This window comes from Argopecten irradians, chromosome 15, assembly GCF_041381155.1.
Source record: "Argopecten irradians isolate NY chromosome 15, Ai_NY, whole genome shotgun sequence".
Taxonomy (NCBI): domain Eukaryota; kingdom Metazoa; phylum Mollusca; class Bivalvia; order Pectinida; family Pectinidae; genus Argopecten; species Argopecten irradians.
The window spans coordinates 9,658,964-9,674,013 of record NC_091148.1 but is presented as its reverse complement, the minus strand read 5'-3'; the positions used below and the strand labels follow the sequence as shown (position 1 = coordinate 9,674,013).

The following is a 15,050-nucleotide window of genomic DNA, read 5'->3' as shown; positions in this document are numbered from 1 at the left end:
CAGCAAGTGACCTTGTTCGAATTTAAAGGTCACTAACTCGTAACGTCATAGTACAACAAGTGACCTTGTACGAAGTTCAAGGTCGTCAGCTCGTAAGGTTATAATGCAAAATTTCAGTATGATGTCGGTCAAGGTCAGTCCTCAGCTTGTTACCACAGGGACGTGGCACGATTTTCCAACCAGTGGTCAACTATATATGTAGTACAGTAATATATATATATATATATATAAATCGACCGTTGATTGGTGCTAATCCCTGTGGTTGTTACAAACAAACTCAAATATTGGCCAGTGAAGATTTTACAGCAACAACGAAGGGAATTTGATATGCAACCTCAAAGCTACAGCGAGTTTATGATGTGTTTAGGTTGAGAAACATAAAAATAACAGCGTATAGATTATCTGCAGGCAATCGTTTAGATAGGATATAAACATTGCTCGTCGATAAAAATAGATTTATTGTTTACGAGATTAATTCACGCGCTTTGTACACGTGCATTGCGCGTGCACGAGTGCTGTCTAAGGCAGACAGAGAGAATATATTGCACATCGTTAGTTAATTATCAAATCCTTCAGCAGGTAGCATAATGTCGCCACTGCCTTGTCATCTGTATTTATACTGAGAGGTGGATGTGAGTTTATTATCTACTACTGTGGTTATCGTGCCAGGACTTTGACTTCGGTCGCCATTGTATTAGGATTGTGGGTTATCACAGCGGATCGCCCGGACAACGTATATCATGTTTGTAGATCGAAGCTAGTTTTCTCTCCAACGAGTGCTACATTTAATACTTTTGTGATATATTATGAATTTTACACCTTAATATTACCAACTTGTTCTGGGATGATTTCAATTTCAAGAAGATATTCACAGGTATGTGTACGTTATTATTTCATTATATTACTGTGTGGTCGTTTATTGACAATAATATAAAGATTATTTGACAGTTTATTAATCGTTTTCAAACTGAAAGACAGGATGACTGGTATGCACGTTATAAAAGTATATATAATATGACTGGTAGGGTTTGCTATCCGGTAACTATGGCAGCATGAATCAAGTATGCTTGAGTTTCCGCTATCGCATGGAGACACTACACACAAACGTAAATATACCGCAAGCAGCACCATTTATACAGACAATTTATTAATAACAAAGTAAGTACTGAAATACTCTATCATGCTTCAGTGTAATAGCACTATAATGTATGCTAGAGTTTCAACTATCGCATGGAGACACTACACACAAACGTACATATACCGCAAGCAGCACCATTTATACAGACAATTTATTAATAACAAAGTAAGTACTGAAATACTCTATCATGCTTCAGTGTAATAGCACTATAATGTATGCTAGAGTTTCAACTATCGCATGGAGACACTACACACAAACGTACATATACCGCAAGCAGCACCATTTATACAGACAATTTATTAATAACAAAGTAAGTACTGAAATACTCTATCATGCTTCAGTGTAATAGCACTATAATGTATGCTAGAGTTTCAACTATCGCATGGAGACACTACACACAAACGTACATATACCGCAAGCAGCACCATTTATACAGACAATTTATTAATAACAAAGTAAGTACTGAAATACTCTATCATGCTTCAGTGTAATAGCACTATAATGTATGCTAGAGTTTCAACTATCGCATGGAGACACTACATACACACGTACATATACCGCAAGCAGCACCATTTATACAGACAATTTATTAATAACAAAGTAAGTACTGAAATACTATATCATGCTTCAGTGAAATAGCACTATAATGTTTGCTTGAGTTTCCACTATCGCATGGAGATACTACATACAAACGTACGTACATATACCGCAAGCAGCACCTTTTATACAGAAAATTTATTCATAACTTAGTAACTACTGCAATACTACATTATTATTTATCTTTTCCGTACCTGTCGGATGCACTTAGGAATACAATAGTCTCAATTCGAAACAAAAGACGAAACGACAGACCAAGTACCATATGAAACCTTGACAAATACACGTATGTGTTATTTTCAGCATATCGGATACAATGCATAAATTCGCGACCAAATACTCAAAATAACAACTGTGCATTCATATATTCACACCTGTATTACGTTTATTATTTTATTATGTTTATATTTTTAAACTGGTAAGCCAAATGGCTTAAAGTAATGATTAAATTGAACTTGTATTTACATGTATACAGGTCATACAGTTAATCGCGAATTATGTGAATTCACGTTTGAGCTCTAACGAAATGAGACGAAAATTTGAATCTCGTGAAAATTTAGTGTTTTACAGTATATACAGGGTGTCCCAAAAAACACGTCCCTACTTTGACGGGTAATAAATTTTGGAATTCTAAACTTTTTTTGAAAATTCAAAATAATCTGGAAAGCAGGAGTATCCAAATTTAACTTAATTGGGTAAAAATGTACCGATTACATTGTCATTATGTGTGATTACGACATATAGAAATGATGACATCATCGATGATGTCACATTTTGATGACTTTCCAGCACCATGAAAATTCAGGCTGAAGTTATTAAAATCTACAATGCGGTCGGAAAATCCTCTACTTTAGTAAATGAAATGTTATGAAAATGTCACCCAACTATGTTGTTCATCTCCAGGAAGCAGATTTACAGAATTGTGAGGTGGTGAGGAATTTCAGGGACAGAATTCCTCATGTCATCGAAAAGAAGGGCGGACACCTCGCGCCCTTTCTTTAACTGATAGTTATTGATTTTCTGAACAAATCGCAAAATTAGCGAAATATGACTTTCTCTCGATTTTCAATGTAAGTATTAACAAAAAGATATTTCTCCAGGTTGTTCATGGTATATAGATCAAATTCCACAGTCTATCAAAACCTTTTTTATAAAGCGTCAAACTCGGGACATGTTTTTTGGGACACCCTGTATATAGGAGGATGTCAAGATCTCATCCTGAACTCATCGGGTATTATCGCGAGAATATCTATTCCCCTTGGAGTTCCGGATGGTCAGGATCTCTGACCCAACCTCGGGGAAATAATCCCCTGGCATGACGCTTGATTATATATATATGTTACCGTCCATCACCATGTGTTCTAGAATCGTATACACACGCCCAATGTAAATGTAACGAATGACGTCAGAGAGGAATCATATTCTCCGCGAGCGAATCAAAATAAAACACCTAATCTGATAATAGCCTTGAACTGATCACTAATCTGTATAGGATATTTGACATTCTGAAACTTTCTGCTGCCAGCTAAAGGTCGATCTTGGCAGACCTTCACGTTTCAATCTTAAATAAATTATTCACAGATTCTAAGGAAACCTGTGTTTTCATAACGTGTAACCATGGATTTTTTTGTTTGTTTGTTTAGTTTTACGTCCTATTAACAGCCAGGGTCATGTAAGGACGTGCCAGGTTTGTTGGTGGAGGAAAGCCGGAGTACCCGGAGAAAAACCACCGGTCAGCGGTCAGTACCTGGCAACTGCCCCACATGGGATTCGAACCCGCATCCCAGAGGTGGAGGGCTTGTGGTAATATGTCGGGACATCTTAACCACTCGGCCACCGCGGGGAACGCTTTGTGTATTTTCTAACCCAAAATATTGAAGATAGCGAAATAACAATCCATTAGGTAGCGAAATTATACCTCGAACGAGTAAATGTTCACATGTCACATCATCCTCGATATTCCAGAGGTTTCGATCACTTACGATCTCTACACCCTTGGCCAATCTCGTAGAAAAAACTGGAGACAACAGAATAGAACAGGTAATTTAGTCATTTGATGTTCATCAAAAGAGCCGTATAACGGTACACTGTGGTTGACTGTGTGGCTTTGATGTTTGGCGTCGCTCTCTCTGTAGTCTTCATAGGAAATCTTTGCTAGCCTGTGATTGGTCAAATGTTTTCCGCTGAGCTGCCTTCAATTTCACTATGAGATAGTTCAGGGGTGTAGAGATCGTAAGTGATTGGAACCCCTGGAGTATCGAGGATGGTGTCACATGTTACGGTGAGCAAACATTATGTGTATAGTACTATATTAAAAGAGAGAAGAGAGAAATATTTCATATAAAAGCCAATTCTGTGACAGGGAAAATGTATCAAAGGGACAAACGGTTTGAACCCGAGACCTTTAAATCCCCAACCTAGGCCCAGTTTGTCATCAGGTATCTTAACTTTAAAAAATTCCATAGCTTGAAATTAGTATAAAGGCGATAACGCTGAACCCGAGAAATGTACCGGTCGGTGCTGAGTTGATTATAACCCTGGATACGACATTTTATTACCTTATTAATCTACTCTCCTTTTGAGACCAAATTGACCAGTGAAAAAATTAATAAGTGGATGTAGCCATGTACAATTTAATGTATTCCACATTATTTTTATAATATATAAATTAAATCACTTTGAATGCCAATTAGAAAATGCGAAAATCAACAGCAACGGAAAGGACTAAAACTGCGAAATTAAGTTTCCACGATTATTAGTTTAATTACAGTAAATTATTTCCTGCGGTAAACATTATGCCATTGTTGGAGGAATAAGAAAGCAGTTAGATTTTGGCGAAAACACTAACTATCCTATTACCCTTATCAGAAACATCCAACAGGCGAATACCATTAATCTTATTTTCATTTCTACCAAGTTTATTTCAAGACCGTTTACGCGAGATGAAATTTGGAACACTTCCAGCAGATTAAAAAAGGGAGTAACGTGTATGTTTTATTATCACTACCAAACTGTCGAGATATTAATCTCAGAAGAAAGACTTTCAACAGAATTTTCTCATAGGAGAAGATGCATTAATATTTTAGTTCAGTATTTACTACAACACGGTGCGATGCACGGGTGTTTGTGCTAGGTGAGTCTATTTTCGTGCATTGTGTTTTTATACATGTAGTAAATTTTCATAGACATGGAATCTTCATTTTTTCTTTCGTTTTTCTTTTGATGAGATATAAACACATTTTGTCGGAATTACTACAAAATCTACCGGTCACACCGACATCATGGAGCAAACTTTGTAATGTTAGACAAACATACTTTCCATGAGACAATACTGTTGTGAGCTATGTAATATTATGCATATTGAATTTTGGGAACGATCTGGAAACAAGATGGCCAACAGGCAGTCATCTTGAATTTTGATAGTTAATTTTTGTTACTGAAAGTAATAAAAGGAATTTTCTCTAATTTCATATACAGGCTCCACAAAGGTCCTAGATGTGTCTATTGCATTTCCGACGGATCCATCATCAAGATGGCATCTTGGATTTTGATTGTTGACGTTTGAAAAGCAGCTCTGAGAAAAGAATTCCCCAATCTATTGTTAGAAATAGACCATTCTTTGATTGACGTGAAGATCCCTCTGGGCTTGATTATCTAAACCTCTAAATTTCTTAAAATGGTCTAGCAATACTCACTCTAATTATACACTTTAATCATCAGATCTTGGTGAAAACAGTGTGTTCAGTGTCGAATTTGCTCACTTTTTAATGGTTTCTTTTTTTTTAAATTCAATTAAGTCCTTGGAAATTACGATTGCACGTGATATTTGAATAATGAAGCATGAGAATCTTATCGATATATCTTATCGATATAATAAATCACATTATGCACCGCATAAAATGGTGTTTATTCTTAAATTAACGCAATTAACTTTCTAAATAAGGCGTACTTAATTTGATTGAGATAAAAAAATGTCCTTCGAGAATGACTATCAGGCGTCGCCACATACATTAGACGTTTATAGAAATCACATAACGAGAAATAGTTTTATGTGTGTAGAAAGTTAATTATCAATACAAAAAAATTTTTGTTTAACTTGTTCTGTGTGTGCCATGTGAAACCCGCCAACCAAACATCAGCCAAAGTTGAATAAGACATTAAAACTGCAGAAAAATGACGTCAATGCATAAAGTTAAAATGACGTCATTTTACACCTCTTTGACGTCTTTTCGTCTTTAAGATTTGGCGCTCTGGCAGGTTTCCGCTTTAAATAGCGTTAACGTTATGTGGGTTAGTTTTCGCTTTGTCGGTTTTTCGCTAATTCGTCTTGCTTTAGTAGATTTTCTTTGTTTTCGTTTTTTTTTTTTTTTTTTTTTTTTTTGCATTTTCGCGTGGTATATAAATAAGCGTAAAGACGAAATGTCCGAAACAAACGAACATGTAATTTTTTTAAGAAAAAAAACCTAACAAGACCCAAATGAGCTTCTTCTCAGCACTTTCGGTCGGCCATGATTCGCTGATTGTCAATCGCCAATCGCAACATCTCCGAGAAATGTAGAGGGTATAGAGATCGTAAGTGATCGGAACCCCTGGAGTATCGAGGATGCCTTTTACGAAGTAAATGCCGCAACTCATTCCTAAACTGATAATAGGAGGTGGCTGGGTGGTTAAACTGTCTTAACATGATAACAAATAGCCCTCCACCTAAGGTTATCGATTTCGAAAACATGCAGGACAGTTGTCACTAATGATTCGTAACTAATGGTCGATGGTTCTTCTCCGGATACTTTGCTTTTCTCCAAACTTCCAAAATCCGGTGCTTAAATGACCCTGGTTGTCATTATGACCCAAAACAAAATACTGATCCCAACTTCTGAAATTCTCCATTGCTGATTTCTTGTTCTTTACGGAGACATTTCCAGAATACAATTGTAAGAGCTGCTTTGACAATAGTTAGGGGCTTAGTGAACAACCCTGGCATATGCCTATTTTAATACCAGCAATCGTAACATCTCGGGAGAAATTTAAGGCATTTTTCTGAAGATGTTGCAATTTATATTACCAATAGCCCTTCGAAACCACTGTTGTACAATTACCATTCTGACTTGTTGGTCGGGTATTTTTTCTCTAGGTACTCAGGTTTTCATCCACTGACTGCTTATTGTCTATTTTTGACCTTACTTTTGTCATCCTCGATACTCCAGGGGTTACTTTCACCGTCGTTATATTACGTTATATTACGACAGTGATAGTAACCACTGGAATGTAGAGGATGTACTTTGATATGGTTTGCTATATTAAATTAAAGTCCCATTAACAGCCAGAGTCATTTAAGGACAGCCTCGATTATGTGTGCAACATAAAAAATATGATCGACTTTTGGCCTTACTCGGCCACTGTATATTACATATATAGAGAGTCTAGTTGTATACTGAAAGTAAAATTTATGAATCTATTTCGATCTTAATTAAATTTACATTGATACGAAAGGCGACATTAAAACACTCAATGTGTGATGATACATAAATATGCACGAGTGACAGGCGATGATATATGTTTTCATCACTCATGCAAGCTATATAAAGGCCAGTTATTTAAGTAGCCTAGCAAATGCACCTGTCACCCAAACAGCTGTTGTGTCCCAAGCTCGGCTCGTGTTGATGAAAGACGCGAACACAGGTAAAGTGTACTGTTTATCATTTATATAGGTATATAAAGTGTGTATCATATATACTATATGAATATATAATTAAGCCTGGTATGTGTCATAGCATAGTGTATATAATGGCATTGTTTATACACTGAAGAAGTTTTTTCCTGCTTCATTAATTAATTTCATTTCTGAGTGTATATATATCATTTTAATTAATTAAACATATTTTTTTCTATATTATAAATTAGTTTTACTTTGCTTTGTGCTGCGATTTCCATATTTTAATTGTAAACACAGCAGTTTTGCACAAAATCTTTCCTATTCATAAATATGCAAATATGGAAATTTGCATAAGTAGTTTAATAGTAATTTATATTTGTACGGAAGCCGTTGTGACATCCTTCTGGTCAAATGTTAGATAAATTATTACACCATTTACTGTTGTACGATATACCGAGATATATGTACAAATATAATCGGTTCGCGCATTAAAAGATGCTCCACCGTTGACGAATGGTATGTTTTCTCTATCAAAAACAGGAGCAGACGAATTAGTATTTTTCTTCAGTTACAAAAGTTTCTTACTTTACACCATCACCACCATTGACAAGTTTGAGCTTCTAATTTTAATTCAAGATAAAAATATTAGAAATAATTAATTGCATCCCGAAACAATTCCATAGCACTATGGCCTATATAAAATTAAGTACTGATTGCGCATGTGTCAAAAGCAAAATAAATGATCTTATTTATACAAGATAAAAAATCAGTTAATGTTAAATTGATGGATATCGTTTATACTCTGTCGGCGATAGAGCATCTACGCCCCAAACACAAATATGGCCTAGTTTTTCGCCCTTTTGCTTAGAAATTAAGTCCCCTCAACAATCATGATCACTTATTATAAAGATGTGACGTATTAAAGAGGTTGATTAATGAAAGCTGGAGTGCCCGGAGACAAACCACCGACCTACTGTCAGTGCCTCTCTGTCACCTTTGTCTTGAAATGATGGTTAGCTACAGTGGATTCGCTTACTGCGGCGCGTTTTGATCAGTGGTATCTAAAAATTTTAGTTGCGTAGCGTCATAAAATTGGGATAAGATTTGAATGATACATTGCACCAATGGTTGTTGAGACGAGATTTAAAACAGTTTAAAGTTTAGTGATCTACTATATTATTTAGTAGCGAGTTCCAATTATTAATTACCCTTCTGGCAAAAGAGACATGTATTTGTCGGGTCTTGCTCCATTTCTTATATGACGTATTGCTATTGTCTCTAGTGTTTGTGATTGTGGAGAGTAAGAATAGTTGATCATTTTTTCTACCAAATCAACGTCATTGAGTATTTTATTTTCATTTTTTTTACTTGACTGTAAACATATTTTATTGTCATAAATGTACAAATGGATTAGGCACAAGTAATTTCAACTTAAGAACCCTTCTCCAATCAATATGAAATATTTACAGGTGATGGCATAATACTTTAGGTATAAATAATAATTATATTTGTCAGAGTATATAATAACATGATATACTGTATATCATAATATTATGTAACATGTCATCTCTCATTCGTCTATACCCTAAGGTGTCAGACCAAGTCGTATTCATCTTTCTGGATGAGTTCTAAGACGTTCTGAACCTGAAACCCTTTTAGTAGCTCTGCTGTGTACATTTCAAATAGCTATCTGTTCTTTTTCCATTACTGGGGACCATATATACCCGAGTGGCATATTCAACCATGGGTCTAAAAAGACACTTGTATCACAGGACTTTGACGTTCTGTCAATAATATATAGTATAAATATATAAAAAATACCCCTATATACTACTATATAGTATTTAGGATTTTTTATATATATTTATACTATATATAATTGACAGAACGTCAAACTCCTGTGATACAAGTGTCTTTTTAGACCCATGGTTGAATAAAGACATGAACATGACAATATTCATTCATGTAAATTTTCTTAAAATTAGGCCAAGATTTCTATTTGCTTTTTTTAACAGTTTGATTAACACTAACGTTAAATTTTTCATCAAATACTACACTTAAATATTTTCTTTGTGCAGTCTTGATTTAGTATTTTGTCCTTATGATGCTTTAAAGTGCCGATGTTCATGCATGTTTACATTTTTTAATTTCTTGTTCCAAGTGATTGTCCAATCCACAATATTGTCCAGGTCGGATTGTAATTCACCAATACCTCAGTGCCTTTCCTAAAAAGTTTATTGTCATCGGCGAATAATTCCATGGTACTTGGTTTATTTTTGATGAGAAACAGAATAGGACCTAACACACAACCCTGGCGGACCCCACTTTTTACCTCCTCTATTACATTGTAGGCCAAACTTTTCACTATTTACTATGACCCATTGTTTCAGATCAGTTAGGAATCATATACCCAGGTGAAGACATCTTCAATTCCATAGCCTTTCAACTTAGCAATTAGATATTTCTGAGAAACTTTGCCAAAAGCTAAGATAAATAGCATTCATGTGTTCTCCATTTGCAATTTCTGATGGCTTATATGACTTCTAAGAGGTTGGCTTTACACGATTTACCTACACGGAATCTATGCTGGTTCCCGAGAAGATATTGCTTTCATTCATATGATCAAATATTACATCTCTTACCAACCTTTGAAATATTTCCCTACCACTGACGTCAAGCTATTTGGTCTAAAGTTCTCCACTGTTGTGCGTCTCCCACTTTTGTAGACAGGCTTTTTTATTTTATTACTTTTCGATTCACTATTTAATACATTGATCATATGGAGGGAACCAACCTAGAAACTAGAGTCGTTTTCCCCGGGGAAAATATGACGTTGTTCATGACGTCACAATCAATATACCTGCATACAATACCATGGCAGATGATTCTGCTGTACGGGAAATGCGAAATGTCTTTTGCCTTGAACTCTAATTGTTTATATTGATTGCTATCGCAATAGCAGTTTTATATGACTAGAAGTTGTTTTTCGCTACTAAGTTTTCATTGGTGTCATGGTTTTGACTTTAAACATATTTTATTGTCATAAAAGTACAAATGGATTAGGCACAATTTATTTTAACTTAAGAGGCCTTCTCCAATTAACATGAAATATTTACAGGTGATGACATACATTATTCATACAATAGGTATAAATAATAATTGAATTAATCAGAGTATATAATAACAAGATATACTATACATTATAAAATTATGTTATGTTCAAAATCTTCTGCTTTATAAATGATTGCACAAGTTCAAATACATGACAATTTACTTCCTGGTTTGAAGTTTTACTGCAGTTGCTCTACTAGAGACTGCATATGTTCGTGTTGTCTTCTTGTACAGTGGTACTGTTGCCTTTTTATAGTGATATATCACTGAAGTATGCCACCAAAGACACCAAGCAACACACCCCACGCAGTCACATTACACTGACAACGGGCGAACCAGTCGTCCCTCTCCCTGTCATCTGAGCGCTAAGCACTGAGCGCTAAGCAGGAGGAGAAACTACCACTATTATAGACTTTGGTGTGTCTCGGCCAGGGGACAGAACCCAGAGCCTTCCTCACAGGCGCGAACGGTCAACTCCTGGGCCAAAAGTGAGGCGGTGCTAAGGGAGGCATTAGGAGAGATGAAGTCAGTAAGGAAGAAGAGAAAAGATAAGATTCCGAATTTAGTCGCCTTTTACGACCAAGCAATGGGGGATGCCAGGGTCATGTAAGGACGGCCTCCCGTGTATGCAGTGTGTTGTGTAGTGTGTGTGTGCGAGATACGTGTTTTGGGAGACTGCTGTATATTCGTGTTGTGTCTTCTTGTACAGTGGAACTCTTGTCCATTTTATAGTGCTCATTGAAGTATGCCGCCGAAGACATCAAGCAACACACTCCACCCGGTCACAATACACTGACAATGGGCGAACCAGTCGTCCCATTGTCTTAATGCTGAGCGCTTTGCAATCTGATTAGATATATAATATCCTTAATATCACTACGTTTGATTAGAGGATCAGACAACATCCCATTAGAGGTCACGTCAAGATGACCTTTGGAAATGGCCAACTACCAGAATCTTGACTGGGGACGAAATAGTTTGAAATAGCTGTCCGAATTATTTTCATGTACATGTACGTAGTTATCTCGCCCAAAGAGCACAACCAAGGTAAAATGTATGTGTATACTGGGACGAAATGACGTTATCAATTAACGTAGCAATGTATAGAAAATGTATTTGATAGAAGTACACGTGGTAATAAGGTCATCCGTACACGACCCTTTATGGGATGCTGTCAGATCCTCTATTGGACGGAGTGGGTATGAGGATCTGTATTGGGGCAGAAACTACAACTTTTATAGACTATGGTTTGTCTCGGCCCGGGGACAGAACCCAGAACATTTCCCACAGGGGCGAACGTTCAATAGAAGGCCAAAGGCGGTGTCAAGGGAGACGTTAGGATGAGTAGATAAGATCCTAAATTTAGTCGCATTCTACAATCAAGCAGGTGCAATTCTAACGCCCTACCTGCAGGGCAAGTAGACAAAACTGAATAACCTTTTTATTTTACACGTGATGTATATATGAGATGTGACATATACACGTGCATGTGTGTATATATTTATCAGTTCATTACGCGCGTGTATTACGCACGTGCGCACTAGCGAATTCTTTATAGATACCATAAAGGCATGTTATGTAACCCTGTGTTCGTAGATAAGTATGAACAGACGGATACAACTGTAACACTTATCTTATCTCATCAATTTCACGTCACTCTCATTTACAGACACCAACAATAAGTTTATCGGCCGGTCGCGCGGGTATACGTAATCTCCTGGCCGGAAGTGGCGGTGCGGGGGGAGGGAGTGGAGGGGCGGGGTCATATATAATCTGTCAATAAAGTGTTACGTTTATTTGGTTTACCTGTGTGTCCTAAACGACTTACCTGATTGTTCCCGTCGTATTCTTGGACAGGGGTAGTAGTGTTTGAGGGATGTGCGGGGTGGGGGTTTGTACAATGTAGGCTAGACCTGACTTTGAACTCGCCATTGTTTTGGTGAGGGCATGACATACTTTATCTTATCTATTTCGAACCCGGCCCCGATTAAACACATAATCTCCATGATACTTTACAAAGTTTATCTGATTCATCCCAAACTCGGGCCCTGATAAAGCACATGACATGACATACTTTATCTGATCTACTCCGAATTCTGGCCCCGATAAAGCACGTGACACACTTTACCTGATCTACCCCGAATCCGAGCCCCGATAAAGCAAATGACACACTTTACCTGATCTATTCCGAATCCGGGCCCCGATAAAGCACATGACATACTTTATCTGATCTACTCCGAACCCGTGCACCGATAAAGCACATGACACACATATATATGCATTATCTGATCAATCTACTCCGAACCCGGGCCCCGATAAAGCATATGGCACAGTTTATCTGATCTATTCCTAACCCCGGTCCCGATAAAGCACATGACATACTTTATCTGATCGATTCCAAACCCGGGCCCCGATAAAGCACATGGCACGCTTTATCTGATCTATTCCTAACCGCGGCCCCTATAAAGCACATGACATACTTTATATGATCTATCCCGAACTCGGTCACTGATAAAGCACACATGACATTAATTGCCCAGACTTTTTCCGAAGCCGGGGCAAAATATATGAGACGCATTTATCTTTTAAAAAAACTTGCAATTGAAATGTGGGCTTATAGTAATGGAGAATGCAAGAATCCTCAAAACAATTCCATACACCTAGGCAATTTAAAAATAGTGACATCAATTCTTAAATGCAGTGTCAAATCCACTGTCATGCACCTTTCATTAGTTTTACCTATATTATATACAGTGACATTTTGCCCCGAGCATCGTCTGATTTTGAAATACAAGTTGATATATGAATTATTTTATAACCCGTCATGATAGAAAATTATTGAATCTAATTAATGTGTTTTAAAACGTGTTGATTCTTTGCCAACACAAATCAGCCAAGTCTGCATAACCTCTCATAAAAACACAAAACGGGCTGCTTATTTCGGAATAAATTCATGAGGTATGTTATTCATATTTTGCAAAATATATGTATATGATATATGATGCATAGTTTTGTGGATTTATTTTTTTTTTTGCATTGGTTTTATGCACAGGGACCTGGCAAGAAATTCTAATAAGCAGTATTTATACATGTATACATATATACTATCTATAATGTCTAATCATCAACTGAATACAATTCCAACAGGAAATTCAAATTATACCTTTGGATCAACAAAACATAGTGCATATGTTACATTGTGTTTAGTAAGTATGACATATCAAAGATATATATATGATACTGTTGGTTAAAATTCGTGCAAGGTCCCTGTGGTTTTATGAGATAATTGCGAAATATAGTGTTTGTGGAACAGTGAAAAGGCGATAATCGTTAGGCCATAGTTGTGTAATTTTCTGTTCTATTGATATCTGTAACCTGCCAGGACTCATGAAATAAACACAAAAAGTGAAAATAAATGCAAAATTCAAGATTATGCAAAAATTTGTTTCAATTGGTTTTTAGCCCACCATCATCAGATGGTGGGCTATTCAAATCGTCCTGCGTCCGTGGTCCGTCGCCCGTCGTCGTCCGTCCGTAAACAATGCTTGTTATCACTATTTCTTAAAAACTGCTGCAGGTATTTTGTTCAAACTTCACATGGAGGGTCTCCTTGGTCCATATTTGTGCCAAACAGATTTTGAAGCTGATCGGAAAAACAAGATGGCCGCCAGGCAGCCATCTTTGATTTTGGCAGTTGAAGTTTGTTATCAATATTTCTTGAGAACTACTAAAGGGATTTTGTTCAAACTTCACATGATGGTTACCCTTGGTCCCTAGTTGTGCCATACAGATTTTGAGGCTGATCGGAAAAACAAGATGGCCGCAAGGCAGCCATCTTTGATTTTGGCAGTTGAAGTTTGTTATCGATATTTCTTGAGAACTACTGAAGGGATTTTGTTCAACCTTCACATGGAGGGTCCCATTGGTCCATATTTGTGCCAAACAGATTTTGAGGCTGATCGGAAAAACAAGATGGCCGCCAGGCAGCCATCTTTGATTTTGGCAGTTGAAGTTATTGATATTTCTTGAGAACTACGGAAGGAATTTTGTTCAAACTTCACATGGAGGTTACCATTGGTCCATATTTGTGCCATACAGTTTTGAGGCTGATAGGAAAAACAAGATGGCCGCCAGGCGGCCATCTTGGATTTTGATAGTTAAGGTTTGATATCCCCATTTCTCAAAAAGTGCTGAAGGGATCTTTCTCAAATTTAATATGTAGGTTCCCCTAGGGCCCTTATTGTGCATATTGCATTTTTGGACCAATCGGTGAACAAGATGGCCGCCAGGCTGCCATCTTGGATTTTGATAGTTAAAGTTTGTTATGGCTATTTCTCAGATAAAACTGAAGGGATCTGTCTCAAATTTCATATGTAGGTTCCCCTAGGGACCTAGTTGTGCATATTGCATTTTGGGACCGATCAGTTAACAAGATGGCCGCCAGGCAGCCATCTTGGATTTTGTTATTCAAAGTTTGTTATCGCTATTTCTCAGAAAGTACTGAAGGGATCTGTCTCAAAATTCATATGTAGGTTCCCCTAGGGCCCTAGT

At 36.9% G+C, this 15,050-nt stretch overlaps 1 protein-coding gene across 2 annotated transcripts in view; it reads left to right on the top strand.

Annotated features, from left to right (window-relative positions):
- Positions 1–492: 492 nt before the first annotated feature.
- Positions 493–15,050, top strand: part of LOC138309530 (sodium-dependent phosphate transporter 1-A-like) — a 44,268-nt gene continuing 29,710 nt past the window's right edge. Inside the window, exon 1 of one of the 2 annotated variants that reach the window (XM_069250755.1) lies at positions 493–874. The gene's annotated coding sequence lies outside the window, so the exon portion shown is untranslated. Of the gene's footprint in view, positions 875–7,348; positions 7,415–15,050 lie in introns of those variants that run through there. The other variant, XM_069250756.1, reaches the window with a different exon arrangement.